Source organism: Bubalus kerabau, chromosome 1, assembly GCF_029407905.1.
Source record: "Bubalus kerabau isolate K-KA32 ecotype Philippines breed swamp buffalo chromosome 1, PCC_UOA_SB_1v2, whole genome shotgun sequence".
In the NCBI taxonomy this organism is placed as follows: domain Eukaryota; kingdom Metazoa; phylum Chordata; class Mammalia; order Artiodactyla; family Bovidae; genus Bubalus; species Bubalus kerabau.
In genome coordinates this window covers 161,376,871-161,392,453 of record NC_073624.1, presented here as the reverse complement: position 1 = coordinate 161,392,453, position 15,583 = coordinate 161,376,871, and the positions used below count along the sequence as shown (strand labels likewise).

Here is a 15,583-nt window from a genome sequence, read left to right as displayed (position 1 = left end):
GAGCTTTCAGTGAAGACTAGGATGTCAGATAGAGATCTTCCAAAAAATTAAACCTTATAGAGTATATAGTGATTCTCCAGTTGAGGTTGAGAAAAGATTTCTTAAACAGGGAATGGTAATGTACAGAACTGTGGAGTCAAGTCAATGAGGATATAAGCTTGGAGATCTGTTGTCATTGCTGATGACTGGAAAAAACTGTATGGTGAGGGTGGGTTAAATCACACTGGTCAGTAAGAACCATAACAGTTGAGTTCAGTTCAGTCACTCAGTCGTGTCTGACTCTTTGTGACCCCATGAATTGCAGCACGCCAGGCCTCCCTGTCCATCACCAACTCCCGGAGTTCACCCAGACTCACGTCCATCGAGTCAGTGATGCCATCCAGCCATCTCATCCTCTGTCGTCCCCTTCTCCTCCTGCCCCCAATCCCTCCCAGCATCAGAGTCTTTTCCAATGACTCAACTCTTCACATGAGGTGGCCAAAGTACTGGAGTTTCAGCTTTAGCATCATTCCTTTCAAAGAACACCCAGGGCTGATCTTCTTTAGAATGGACTGGTTGGATCTCGTTGCAGTCCAAGGGACTCTCAAGAGTCTTCTCCAACAACACAGTTCAAAAGCATCAATTCTTTGGTGCTCAGCTTTCTTCACAGTCCAACTCTGACATCCATGCATGACCACTGGAAAAACCATAGCCTTGACTAGATGGACCTTTGTTGGCAAAGTAATGTCTCTGCTTTTGAATATGCTATCTAGGTTGGTCATAACTTTCCTTCCAAGGAGTAAGCGTCTTTTAATTTCATGGCTGCAGTCACCATCTACAGTGATTTTGGAACTCCAAAAAATAAAGTCACTCATTAGAACATTCCTTTAATCCTCATAGTACATTCTGCATTGTCTTGGAGCTTTAGTTGCATCTCAATCTATAAAAATTTTAATTTACTTCCATTGGATTAATACCTGAAAAGAACAAACTCTTGAAGCTGAGAAACACTATTTTTATTGTTTTATAATATTTAATTTCAAGTCCCACTTAGAGGTCATATTGGCATTTTCTACATACTTGACTGAAGGCAAAGCCACTACTCCTAGTATCCATGTAAACAGATGGTATTACCAGCATTTACCTACTCTATGAAATGTTGATTTTGTTGTTTAGTTGCTAAGTTGTAACAGACTCTTTAAAACCCAATGGACTGTAGCCCTCCAGGCTCCTCTGTCCATGGGATTTTCCAAGTAGGAATAATGGAATGAGTTGCCATTTCCTTCTCCAGGGGATCTTCCCAACCCAGGGACTGAACTTGCATCTCCTGCTTGGCAGGCAGCTTCTTACCACTGAGCCACATGGGAAACCCAACATTCATCTACTCTGAAATACCTCTTGCTGTTCCAATTTTATTTCCCAATCTCTAAACTAAATATAAAACATTAGAAAGTGAAAACTTGTTTGAATGTAGTAGCATGAATTGGTAATTGAAGATTTTCTTCTTATAGGGGAAAGAGGTCAGGTGTTAGAATCAACAGATCTGGTTTTGAACCCCAGCTTTGTTTCTTTATGTGCAACCTTCAGCAGATTTCTTCACCTCACTGAACTTTAATTTCTTTGTCTCTAAAATGAGGATAATGATGTCTACCTTGTTAGGTATTGTGTGGAATAGAAATAACATGTGGACTGCATCTAACACTAAGTAAGATTCAATAATTGGTAGCTGTTATTATCATCATGGTCATTTCACACAGTAAAGAATTTGGTCTCTTTCCCTTGGAAAATATTAATCTCTAATCCCAGCTATAAAGTATTTTTATGAACTTGGAAAAGTGGGCAGTCACTGAAATAATTACATTCATACTTTTTACTTGCCAGCTATTCCTAGTGATTAAATGCATTTGCATATGCAAATTAAAACCCTGTGTACTCATTACTGTAAATATGTTTTTCATTAGGTAAATGAAATGCTTATTGGCAATGATATAAGGTTAAAAGCAGAATATTGTCAAAACAACTTACAAGATGTATTTTTAATTTATTTTTTAAATATGGCACCAACACTTTTACTTTTAACCATATAGTGCGTTTGTATGTGTGTGTGTATATACATACACACATTTTGTTCAGTATTTTCCATTAGTACATGTACTGGTCTATAACTAAACTCCATGAACAATTATGGTTGCTGTAGCTGCGTTACAGGTATACATTAATTTTGATTTTAATTATAGGATGATAAATAAGGTGTCTTTCTCTCGTATTCTTGACCATGGACTAAAGCAGAAATAAAAACAGAAAATGCCCTCTTTGAAAACTGAAAAAGTCTGTGGACCATCTCCACCAAAGAACCAAAGAGACTTGAAAATTTCCTAAATGTTATTAAATGATTGGTAGGGCTGATTTCCTTCCTCTGTCTCTCAGCACTTCAGTCAACATCTTTCATCACTGGTTCTATCTCAGTGTAGGGACACCTTCATTTACCATTCCTATTATGAAAATAAACAAGGAAAATTTTTTTTCTGATCTCCCTCTCTTTCCCTCAGGTGTTGGTCCAAGCTCTTTCCTGATGAATTTCTATGTATTTTTAGATATATATTATGGCTCTAGTTCCATTCTTTTCTCTCACCTCAACTTTTTCAGAGGAGTCTGTGTTAGCTAGACTCATTTTCACTTTCCTATGTCCAGCCCATGAATCCCCAACTCATCTTTGCTGCCTCTGCCTTCTCATCTCTCTATACCATTTCCACAGTTAAAGACTTATTCTGGTTGGAGACTAAGGTGTAAAGAAGAGCCAGTTATCCCTGATTACTTAATTAATGCATTTAATGCCTCCAAGCTCTATATAAGTTACTTTTTGTTGGCTGTGAGGTTCACTGACTGTTCCTGGGTCTTTCTTTAAGTATCTGACTATCCTCTTGTGTAGTTTATCTTATCCTCTTATAAGGGGTCATTCTCTTGGACTTTTCATAATTTACTAGCAGTGGTTTGTTGGATTTTGCCATTCCAGTAAGGTTATCAATCAGAGCCATACCTGAGACCATTAAAGGTTCATATAAGCAGCAAACACACGCCAATAGGAAAGAATTAAGAGAGGAGATGCATAGTCTCCAAATAACTTAAAAAGAAAAAGAGAATGAGAGAGTCAGGGAGAGTCTAACTCTGTCCTCTCAATCAAGCTGCCATCTGAATCCTTGTCACCAACCCCTGCCCTCAGCAGTGGCACTTTGCGGCTTCCTTTGGGTTTATCCTCCAGTATGTTAGATCTCTAAAAAGGTGATTAAAATAGTTTAATTATGTAATATCTGAGTCAGATCAGTCTCTCCCCCTTGGATCTTTTCTTTTGGTAATACTTTCTTCTACTTCTCTCTCATCCAATTCCACCCCCTCCTTTTTTCTCTAGATTTTTTTTTTTTTTTAACTTCCAATTGGTTCAGGTAGTAAAAGGTTTAGTGTAAATGCACGACCATCTCAAAAGCTTTTATTCTTCTTGCTGCATGTTCCGAGGCAAAAACAGCACAGGTTGTACTTGTGTGACTTTGGAAAAAAGTGTGACACAACCACAAAGGATATGATATATGCACTATTATTTTAGGGCTCTGTAGCTCATGTGTTGTTGTTGCTATTATTTTTTAATCCCAAATAACTCAGGTATCAATTCAAAATACTTTGCATCTGTGTAGCCCTCTGAAACAGGGTGAAGTTTCCCAAGGAGTTGTTCTGTCCTTACTGGACTCACAATGACAATATAAAAGAAAGAAAATGCAGGAGCACTTCCTGAAAGTGTTTTTGTATGCTACAGACTTGTACTCTTATAGCCTCAAACTGGCAATATGAGTTTTGTGCATTCTATCTAGAAGAGAGAGTACAATATCTTCATGTTTGATCTCCATCATATTCCAGAGTCAGCTTCATTCAGTGCCAGAGGCCCCAAAACATTAGACTCTTTGAAAGGAGATTGGGAAGATTTCTTTGAGCAAAAGCCCTGCAAATGCAAATGTCTGGACTCTTCTTCTGGCATGGCAATTCTTCAGCATCAGCAAAAAAAAAAAAAAAGTCTAGATCTTCTGCCATCTCCAATTCTGGACACACATTTATTGGAAACAGTCAATTATAACTGTGTCTTCTGGCTCCCCAAAATGTTGGCTGATTACCCGTCCTCACATGAATATCTTTACTGGTAAACAATACATTCTCTATTTTCCAAAGATTTGGTATAAACAAGGTTATGTCTAACATCTTCTAGAATGGAAAGCCTTCACACTGCTGAGCTCCATTTTATTTCCAGGAATAAGAAAAGTTGCTGCTGCTGCTGCTAATTCGCTTCAGTCGTGTCCGACCCTTTGTGACCCCATAGAAGGCAGCCCACCAGGATCCTCTGTCCCTGGGATTCTCCAGGCAAGAACACTGGAGTGGGTTGCCATTTCCTTCTCCAATGCATGAAAGTGAAAAGTGAAAGTGAAGTCATTCAGTCATTTCCGTCTCTTAGCGACCCCATGGACTACAGCCTACCAGGCTCCTCCGTCCATGGGATTTTCTAGGCAAGAGTACTGGAGTGGGGTGCCATTGCCTTCTCTGAAGAAAAGTTGGTCTGCCATAATTAGCCTGCAATTTTTGGAGATTTTAGCATCAAAATGATCCAGCTTTTCTCTAGGTTTTCTCCTAAGTCCTATTTAAAGTTGAACCTGGTGTTCAAGCTCCTGAAACTCAGACAGTGTAGGCAAGGATTATCCAGTAGGACAGGGGGTACAAAGAGAAGAGATACAAAAAAATTATTTATTTGGATGATGTAAATAACAGCCAATGCCTTGGATAAACTATGTGTACTACTTCATTTAAATTTTCCATTTAATATTGATTCTTAGTGTCTACTGACAATTGTCTTCATGTATTTCTTCTTTTATTTAGTCAGTCACCAATATATTAGATGTCAAGTAAACACTGAAGACACAAGGATAAGATTATTTTCTTTTTTTGGATTTTTTTCTGTTTATTTATTTATTTATTTTACTTTACAATATTGTATTGGTTTTGCCATACATTGACTTGAATCCACCATGGGTGTACATGTGTTCCCCATCCTAAACCCCACTCCCACCTCCCTCCCTATCCCATCCCTCTGGGTTATCCCCCTGCACCAGCCCCAAGTACCCTGTATCATGCATTGAACCTGTACTGGTGATTCATTTCACATATGATAATTTACATGTTTCAAAGCCATTCTCCCATATCATCCCTCCCTCGCCCTCTCCCACAGAGTCCAGAAGACTGTTCTATATATCTCTGTCTCTTTTGCTGTTTCACATACAGAGTTATCATTACCATCTTAATAAATTCCATACATATGCGTTAGTATACTGGTGTTTTTCTTTCTGGCTTACTTCACTCTGTATAATAGGCTCCAGTTTCATCCACCTCATTAGAACTGATTCAAATGTATTCTTTTTAATGGCTGAGTAATACTCCATTGTGTATATGTACCACTGCTTTCTTATCCATTCATCTGCTGATGGACATCTAGGTTGCTTCCATGTCCTGGCTATTATAAACAGTGCTGCGATGAACATTGGGGTACACGTGTCTCTTTCCCTTCTGGTTTCCTCAGTGTGTATGCCCAGCAGTGGGATTGCTGGATCATAAGACAGTTCTATTTCCAGTTTTTTAAGGAATCTCCACACTGTTCTCCATAGTGGCTGTACTAGTTTGCATTCCCACCAACAGTGTAAGAAGGTTCCCTTTTCTCCACACCCTCTCCAGCATTTATTGCTTGTAGACTTTTGGATCACAGCCATTTGGACTGGTGTGAAATGGTACCTCATAGTGGTTTTGATTTGCATTTCTCTGATAATGAGTGATGTTGAGCATCTTTTCATATGTTTATTAGCTATCTGTATGTCTTCTTTGGAGAAATGTCTGTTTAGTTCTTTGGTCCACTTTTCGATTGGGTCTTTTATTTTTCTGCAATTGAGCTGCAGGAGTTGCTCGTATATTTTTGAGATTAATTCTTTGTCAGTTGCTTCATTTGCTATTATTTTCTCTCATTCTGAAGGCTGTCTTTTCACCTTGCTTATAGTTTCCTTTGTTATGCAGATGCTTTTAATTTTAATTAGGTCCCATTTGTTTATTTTTGCTTTTATTTCCAATATTCTGGGAGGTGGGTCATAGAGGATCCTGCTGTGATTTATGTCGGAGAGTGTTTTGCCTATGTTTTCCTCTAGTTTACTAGTTTCTGGTCTTACATTTAGATCTTTAATCCATTTTGAGTTTATTTTTGTGTATGTTGTTAGAAAGTGTTCTAGTTTCATTCTTTTACAAGTGGTTGAGCAGTTTCCCCAGCACCACATATTAAACAGACTGTCTTTTCTCTGTTGTATATTCTTGATCCTTTATCAAAGATAAGGTATCCATAGGTGTGTGGATTATCTCTGGGCTTTCCATTTTGTTCCATTGATCTATATTTCTGTCTTTGTGCAAGTACCATACTGTCTTGATGACTGTGGCTTTGTAGTAGAGACTGAAATCAAGCAGGTTGATTCCTCCTTTTCCATTCTTCTTTCTCAAGATTGCTTTGGCTATTCGAGTTGGTTTTTTTTTTTTTTTTTTTTTTTTTTTTTTGTATTTCCATACAAATTTTGAAATTATTTGTTCTAGTTCTCTGAAAAATACCTTTGGTAGCTTGATAAGAATTGCATTGAATCTCTAGATTGCTTTGGGTAGTATACTCATTTTTACTATATTGATTCTTCTGATCCACGAACACGGTATATTTCTCCATCTATTTGTGTCCTCTTTGATTTCTTTCACCAATGTTTTATAGTTTTCTATATCTAAGTCTTTTGTTTCTTTGGGTAGATATGTTCCTAAGTATTTTATTCTTTTCATTGCAATGGTGAATGGAATTGTTTCTTAATTTCTCTTTCTGTTTTCTCATTGTTTGTGTATAGGAATGCAAGGGATTTCTGTGTGTTGATTTTATATCTTGCAAATTTACTATATTCATTGATTAGCTCTAGTAATTTTCTGGTGGAGTCTTTAGGGTTTTCTATGTAGAGGATAATGTCATCTGCAAACAGTGAGTTTTACTTCTTCTTTTCCAATCTGGATTCCTTTTATTTGTTTTTCTGGTCTGATTGCTGTGGCTAAAACTTCCAAACTATGTTGAATAGTAGTGGTGAGAGTGGGCACCCTTGTGTTGTTCCTGACTTTAGGGGGAATGCTTTCAATTTTTCACCATTGTGGATAATGTTTGCTGTGGGTTTGTCATATATAGCTTTTATTATGTTAAGATATGTTCCTTCTATTCCTGCTTTCTGGAGTTTTTTTTTTTTTTTTTTATCATAAATGGATGTTGAATTTTGTCAAAGGCTTTCTCTGCATCTATTGAGATAATCATATGGCTTTTATTTTTCAATTTTTTAATGTGGTGTATTACATTGATTCCCTGGGCTTCCCTGGTGGCTCAGAGGTTAAAGTGTCTGCCTGCAATACAGGAGACCTGGTTTCGATCCCTGGGTTGGGAATATCCCCTGGAGAAGGAAATGGCAATGCACTCCAGTATTCTTGCCTGGAGAATCCCATGGACGGAGGAGCCTGGTGGTCTACAGTCCACGGGGTTGTAGAGAGTCAGACACGACTAAGCAACTTCACTCACTCACTCACTCAATACATTGATTGATTTGCGGATATTGAAGAATCCTTGCATCCCTGGGATAAAGCCCACTTAGTCATGATGTATGATCTTTTTAATATGTTGTTGGATTCTGTTTGCTAGATTTGTTAAGGATTTTTGCATCTACATTCATCAGTGATATTGGCCTATAGTTTTCTTCTTTTTGTGGCATCTTTGTCAGGTTTTGGTTTTAGGGTGATGGTGACCTCATACAATGAGTTTGGAAGTTTACCTTCCTCTACAATTTTCTGGAAGAATTTGCATAGGATAGGTGTTAGTTCTTCTCTAATTTTTTGGTAGAATTCAGCTGTGAAACCATCTGGACCTGGGCTTTTGATTGTTGGAAGATTTCTGATTACAGTTTCAATTTCCATGCTTGTGATGGGTCTGTTAAGATTTTCTATTTCTTCCTGGTTCAATTTTGGAAAGTTCTACTTTTCTAAGAATTTGTCCATTTCTTTCAAGTTGTCCATTTTATTGGCATATAGTTGCTGTTAGTAGTCTCTTATTATCATTTGTATTTCTATGTTGTCTGTTGTGATCTCTCCATTTTCATTTCTAATTTTGTTGATTTGATTTTTCTCCCTTTGTTTCTTGATGAGTCTGGCTAATGGTTTGTCAATTTTACTTAACTTCTCAAATAACCAGATTTCAGTTTTGTTGATTTTTGCTATGGTCTCTTTTGTTTATTTTGCATTTATTTCTGCCCTAATTTTTAAGATTTCTTTCCTTCTACTAACCCTGGGGTTCTTCATTTCTTCCTTTTCAAGTTCCTTTAGGTGTGGAGTTAGGTTATTTATTTGACTTTTTTCTTGTTTCTTGAGGTATGCCTGTATTGCTATGAACCTTCGCCTTTAGCACTGCTTTTACAGTGTCCCATAGGTTTGGAATGTCGACATTCTAGGAATCAGTGAACTGAAATGGACTGGAATGGGTGAATTTAACACAGATGACCATTATATCTACTACTGCGGGCAGGAATCCCTCAGAAGAAATGGAGTGGCCATCATGGTCAACAAAAGAGTCCGAAATGCAGTACTTGGATGCAATCTCAAAAACGACAGAATGATCTCTGTTCATTTCCAAGGCAAACCATTCAATATCACAGTAATCCAAGTCTGTGCCCCAACCAGTAACACTGAAGAAGCTGAAGTTGAATGGTTCTATGAAGACCTACAAGACCTTTTAGAACTAACACCCAAAAAAGATGTCCTTTTCATGATAGGGGACTGGAATGCAAAAGTAGGAAGTCAAGAAACACCTGGAGTAACAGGCAAATTTGGCCTTGGAATACGAAATGAAGCAGGGCAAAGACTAGTAGAGTTTTGCCAAGAGAATGCACTGGTCATAACAAACACCCTCTTCCAACAACACGAGAGAAGAATCTATACATGGACATCACCAGATGGTCAACACTGAAACCAGATTGATTATATTCTTTGCAGCCAAAGATGGAGAAGCTCTATACAGTCAGCAAAAACAAGACCAGGAGCTGACTGTGGCTCAGATCATGAACTCCTTATTGCCAAATTCAGACTGGAATTGAAGAAAGTAGGGAAAACCACTAGACCATTCAGGTATGACCTAAATCAAATCCCTTATGATTATACAGTGGAAGTGAGAAATAGATTTAAGGGCCTAGATCTGATAGATAGAGTGCCTGATGAACTATGGTAAGGATCGTGACATTGTACAGGAGACAGTGATCAAGACCATTCCCATAGAAAAGGAATACAACAAAGCAAAATGGCTGTCTGGGGAAGCCTTACAAACAGCTGTGAAAAGAAGAGAAGTGAAAAGCAAAGGAGAAAAGGAAAGATATAAACATCTGAATGCAGAGTTCCAAAGAATAGCAAGAAGAGATAAGAAAGCCTTCTTCAGCAATCAATGCAAAGAAATAGAGGAAAACAACAGAATGGGAAAGACTATAGATCTCTTCAAGAAAATTAGAGACACCAAAGGAACATTTCATACAAAGATGAGCTCGATAAAGGACAGAAATGGTATGGACCTAACAGAAGCAGAGGATATTAAGAAGAGACGGCAAGAATACACAGAAGGACTGTACAAAAAAATCTTCACAACCCAGATAATCACGATGGTGTGATCACTGACCTAGAGCCAGACATCCTGGAATGTGAAGTCAAGTGGGCCTTAGAAATCATCACTATGAACAAAGCTAGTGGAGGTGATGGAATTCCAGTTGAGCTATTTCAAATCCTGAAAGATGATGCTGTGAAAGTGATGCACTCAATATGCCAGCAAATTTGGAAAACTCAGCACAGGACTGGAAAAGGTCAGTTTTCATTCCGATCCCAAAGAAAGGCAATGCGAAAGAATGCTCAAACGACCACACAATTGCACTCATCTCACACACTACTAAAGTAATGCTCAAAATTCTCCAAGCCAGGATTCAGCAATATGTGAAACGTGAACTTCCTGATGTTCAAACTGGTTTTAGAAAAGGCAGAGGAAACAGAGTTCAAATTGCCAACATCCGCTGGATCATAGAAAAAGCAAGAGAGTTCCAGAAAAACATCTATTTCTGCTTTATTGACTATGCCAAAGCCTTTGACTGTGTGGATCACAATAAACTATGGAAAATTATGAAAGAGATGGGAATACCAGACCACCTGATCTGCCTCTTGAGAAATCTGTATGCAGGTCAGGAAGCAACAGTTAGAACTGGACATGAAACAACAGACTGGCTCCAAATAGGAAAAGGAGTTCATCAAGGCTGTATATTGTCACCCTGTTTATTTAACTTATATGCAGAGTACATCATGAGAAATGCTGGACTGGAAGAAGCACAAGCTGGAATCAAGATTGCCAGGAGAAATATCAATAACCTCAGATATGCAGATGACACCACCCTTATGGCAGAAAGTGAAGCGGAACTAAAGAGCCTCTTGATGAAAGTGAAAGAGGAGAGTGAAAAAGTTGGCTTAAAGCTCAACATCCAGAAAACGAAGATCATGGCATCCAGTCCCACTACTTCATGGGAAATAGATGGGGAAACAGTGGAAACAGTGTCAGACTTTATTTTGGGGGGCTCTAAAATCACAGCAGATGGTGACTGCAGCCATGAAATTAAAAGACACTTACTCCTTGGAAGGAAAGTTATAACCAACCTAGATAGCATATTCAAAAGCAGAGACATTACTTTGCCAACAAAGGTTCGTCTAGTCAAGGCCATGGTTTTTCCTGTGGTCATGTATGGATGTGAGAGTTGGACTGTGAAGAAGGCTGAGTGCCGAAGAATTGATGCTTTTGAACTGTGGTGTTGGAGAAGACTCTTGAGAGTCCCTTGGACTGCAAGGAGATCCAACCAGTCCATTCTGAAGGAGATCAGCCCTGGGATTTCTTTGGAGGGAATGATGCTGAAGCTGAAACTCCAGTACTTTGGTCACCTCATGCGAAGAGTTGATTCATTGGAAAAGACCCTGATGCTGGGAGGGATTGGGGGCAGGAGGAGAAGGGGACGACAGAGGATGAGATGGCTGGATGGCGTCACTGACTCAATGGACGTGAGTCTCAGTGAACTCCGGGAGCTGGTGATGGACAGGGAGTCCTGGCGTGCTGCGATTCATGGAGTCGCAAAGAGTCGGACACGACTGGGCGACTGATCTGATCTGATAGGTTTGGGGTTGTTGTTTTTTCATTTTCATTCGTTTCTATGCATATTTGATTTTTTTTTAATTTTTTTTTCTGTGATTTTTTGGTTTCTCAGCAGCGTGTTTTTCAGCCTCCATATGTTGGAATTTTAATAGTTTTTCTCCTGTAATTGACATCTAATCTTACTGCATTGTGGTCAGAAAAGATGCTTGGAATGATTTCAACTTTTTTGAATGTACCAAGGCTAGATTTATGGCCCAGGATGTGATCTATCCTGGAGAAGGTTCTGGGTGCACTTGAGAAAAAGATGAAATTCATTGTTTTGGAGTGAAATGTCCTATAGGTATCAATTAGGTCTAACTGGTCTATTGTATTATTTAAAGTTTGTGTTTCCTTGTTAATGTTCTGTTTAGTTGATCTATCCATAGCTGTGAGTGGGGTTTTAAAGTCTCCCACTATTATTGTGTTGTTGTTAATTTCCCCTTTCATACTTGTTAGCATTTATCTTACATATTGCGGTGCTCCTATGTTGGCAGCATATATATTTATGATTGTTATATCTTCTTCTTGGATTGATCCTTTGATCATTATGTAGTGTCCTTCTTTTTCTCTTTTCACAGCCTTTGTTTTAAAGTCTATTTTATCTGATATGAGTATTGCTATTCCTGCTTTCTTTTTATCTCTATTTGCATGGAATATCTTTTTCTAGCCATTCACTTTCAGTCTGTATGTGTCCCTTGGTTTTAGGTAGGTCTCTTGTAGACAACATATATAGGGGTCTTGTTTTTGTATCCATTCAGCCTGTCTTTGTCTTTTGGTTGGGATATTCAACCCATTTACATTTAAGGTAATTACTGATAAGTATGATCCTGTTGCCGTTTACTTAATTGTTTTGGGTTTGCGTTTATACACCCTTTCTGTGTTTCCTGTCTAGAGAAGATCCTTTAGCGTTTGTTGGAAAACTGGTTTGGTGGTGCTGAATTCTCTCAGCTTTTGCTTGTCTGTAAAGCTTTTGATTTCTCCTTCATATTTGAATGAGATCCTTGCTGGGTACAGTAATCTGGGCTGTAGGTTATTTTCTTTCATCACTTTAAGTATGTCCTGCCATTCCCTTCTGGCCTGAAGAGTTTGTATTGAAAGATCAGCTGTTATCCTTATGGAAATCCCCTTGTGTGTTATTTGTTGTTTTTCCCTTGCTGCTTTTAATATTGTTCTTTGTGTTTGCTCTTTGTTAATTTGATTAATATGTGTCTTGGGGTGTTTTGCCTTGGGTTTATCCTGTTTGGGACTCTCTGGGTTTCTTGGATTTGGTTGATTATTTCCTTCCCCATTTTATGGAGGTTTTCAACTATTATCTCCTCAAGTATTTTCTCATGGTCTTTCTTTTTGTCTTCTTCTTCTGGGACTCCTATGATTTAAATGTTGGGGCATTTAACATTGTCCCAGAGGTCTCTGAGGTTGTCCTAATTTCTTTTAATTATTTTTTTCTTTTTTCCTCTCTGTTTCATTTATTTCTCCGTTATTCTATTGTTGGTTCCCTCCAGAGTGTTTTTGATCTCATTCATTGCATTATTCATTATATATTGACTCTTTTTTATTTCTTCTAGGTCCTTGTTAAACCTTTCTTGCATCTTCTAGATCCTTGTCTCCAGGCTATTTATCTGCAACTCCAATTTGTTTTCAAGATTTTGAATCATTTTCAGTATCATTATTTGGAATTCTTTATCAGGTAGATTCCCTATCTCTTCCTCTTTTGTTTGGTTTCATGGGCATTTATCCTGTTCCTTTACCTGCTGGGTATTTCTCTGTCTTTTCATTTTATTTATATTGCTGTGTTTGGGGTGGCCTTTCTGTTTCTGGCAGTTGGTGGTTCCTCTTTATTGTGGAGGTTCCTCACTGTGGGTGGGGTTGGACGGGTGGCTTGTCAAGATTTCCTGGTTAGGGAAGCTTGTATCAGTGTTCTGGTGGGTGGAGCTGGATTTCTTCTCTCGAGTGCAATGAAGTGTCCAGTAATGAGTTTTGGGATGTCAGTGGGTTTGGTGTGACTTTGGGCAGCCTGTTTATTGAGGCTCAGGATTATGTTCCTGTGTTGCTGGAGAATTTGCATGGTGTGTCTTGCTCTGGAGCTTGTTGGCCCTTGGGTGGTGCTTGGTTTCAGTGTAGGTATGGACACGTTTGATGAGCTCCTATTGATTAATGTTCCCTGGAGTCAGGAGTTCTCTGGTGTTCTCAGGATTTGGACTTTAGCCTCCTGCCTCTGGTTTTCAGTCTTATTCTTACAGTAGCCTCAAGACTTCTCGATCTATACAGGACCGATGATAAAACATCTAGGTTAATGATGAAAAGTTTCTCCACAATGAGGGACACCCAGAGAGATACATAGAGTTACATGGGGAAGAGAAGAGGGGGGAGGGAGATAGAGGTGACCAGGAGGAGAAGAGTGGGTATCAAAAGGTGAGATAGCAAGCTAGCCAGTAATCACTTCCCTATGTGCTCTCCACAGTCTGGATCCCTCAGAGATGTTCACGGAGCTACACAGAGAAGAGAAGAGGGAGGAAGGAGACAGAGGTGGCCAGCAGGATAAAAGGGGGAATCAAAGGAAAGAGACAGATCTAGCCAACAATCAGTTCGCTAAATCTTCTCCACAGCCCAGAACACACAAAGAGATGCACAGAGTTAGGAAGAGAAGAGAAGGGGGAGGGAGGAGATAGAGGTGACCTGGTGGAGAAAAAGGAGTCCGAAGGGGGAGAGTTCAATCAGGCCAGTGATCTCGCTCCCAAATAAAAATGGGTACTGAAGATTGGGTTCTTAAAGGTACAAGGTTGATAACAAATACCAAACAGCAAAGATTAAAAATCTAGAGTACAGGTTAGATTCTCAAAAATAAAATATTAAAAAAAAGTCACAAAAATTATAAAAGATATACATATTAAGTTTGCTTTAAAAAGAGGGTCTTTCTTTTTCTTTTTTTTTTTTTTTTGCAAGGTAATAGGTTATAAAAATGAAAATTAAAGGAGTAATGGGGACTTAAAAATAAATTTTTTTAAATTAAATTTAAAAAATGATAATAATAAAAATATACCTAAGACTTTCTCTGGAGCTGTTGTGGACAGTGTGGAGTCAGTTCATTTTCAAATAGTTCTGTGCTCCGGCTTGTACTTCTCAAGGTCTATAGGCCCCTTCCTATGTAGTCAGTGCTAACTACAGGGTTTCATTCTATTGCACTTGTCACTTCCAAGCAGTTCCCTCTGTTTATTTTAGCTTCTTCTGTTTGCTGGTCTCTTCAGTGTCTAATTTCTGCCCTGACACAAGGGGTGTGGTGGTGGTCACTTTTTTTTAGGCTCACTTGTTCAGTCGTGCTTTGGGGAGGAACACTGTAAACAAATATCACTGGCATGTGTGAGGAGTGCTTGCAATGCTTCAGCCACACTGGGTTTGCCCCTGCTCACGGCATATGTGCCTACCCAGTCTAAACTGCTCAGACTCTAGGTTGCTCTGCTGGGAACTGTCTGATGCAGGCCCTGGTTTGTGTGCACTTCCCAGGTCTAAGTCGCTCAGGTTCAGGTTCTTGGGTACTTCACAAAGGGGCAGACTTGGTTGGGCCTGCATTTTGCGCCATCCCAGGTCTGAGCAACTCAGGTGACCAGGTGCTTGGCGCATGTAGTCATCCCCAGTTGGAGGCTGAATCTTATCACCTCCCCTGTGCCAGCCGCTTGGTTTTCTGGGTGTGCAACAGGTGCATCTTCTCAGGTGTGCAGTGTGTCTCTTCTGGGGAGCTTATCTCTGGCTGTGACCCTCCTGGTGGATGTCGACCATCCAGAAACCCAAAAAGTCTTGGTTAGCAACAAAGTCTGCTTGCAGTTTGGTATAGGATGCCTCTCTGGGGCCGCGATTGCCCCCTTCCAGCTCTGGCTACCCTCACCTGCCTGTCTCCAGTGGGGGATAAGCTGGTCCGCCGCCAGCTAGCTCTGCTCAGTCCTTTGTTCTGTGAGCATTCCTGGCGGTGTCATAGGTTAGGGCTTTTCACCTTTTCGTGGGATAGCTATCCCAAAGTCTGGATTACTATCTCAAGTTAGCTCCCTCAGATTGCCCTCACAGCATTCAGGCCCGGTCCTTACCCTAAGCAATACAGCCGGCTCCTCCCTGTCCCACCCCCACTTGCTAGTGGGGGATGTGAGCGTCTTGGCTGCTGCTCCGCTAGGAGTTGCTGTTAGGCATGTAATCTGTGGGTTTTAATTATTTATTTATTTTTCCTCCCGGTTGTTTTGCCCTCTGAGATTCCAAGGCTCACCACAGACCCACCAGAGAGAGTGTTTC

At 39.5% G+C, this 15,583-nt stretch overlaps 1 long non-coding RNA gene across 1 annotated transcript in view; it reads left to right on the top strand.

Annotated features, from left to right (window-relative positions):
* Positions 1 to 15,583, top strand: part of LOC129621420 (uncharacterized) — a 185,164-nt gene that overhangs the window by 57,585 nt on the left and 111,996 nt on the right. The gene's annotated exons all lie outside the window — the stretch shown is intronic.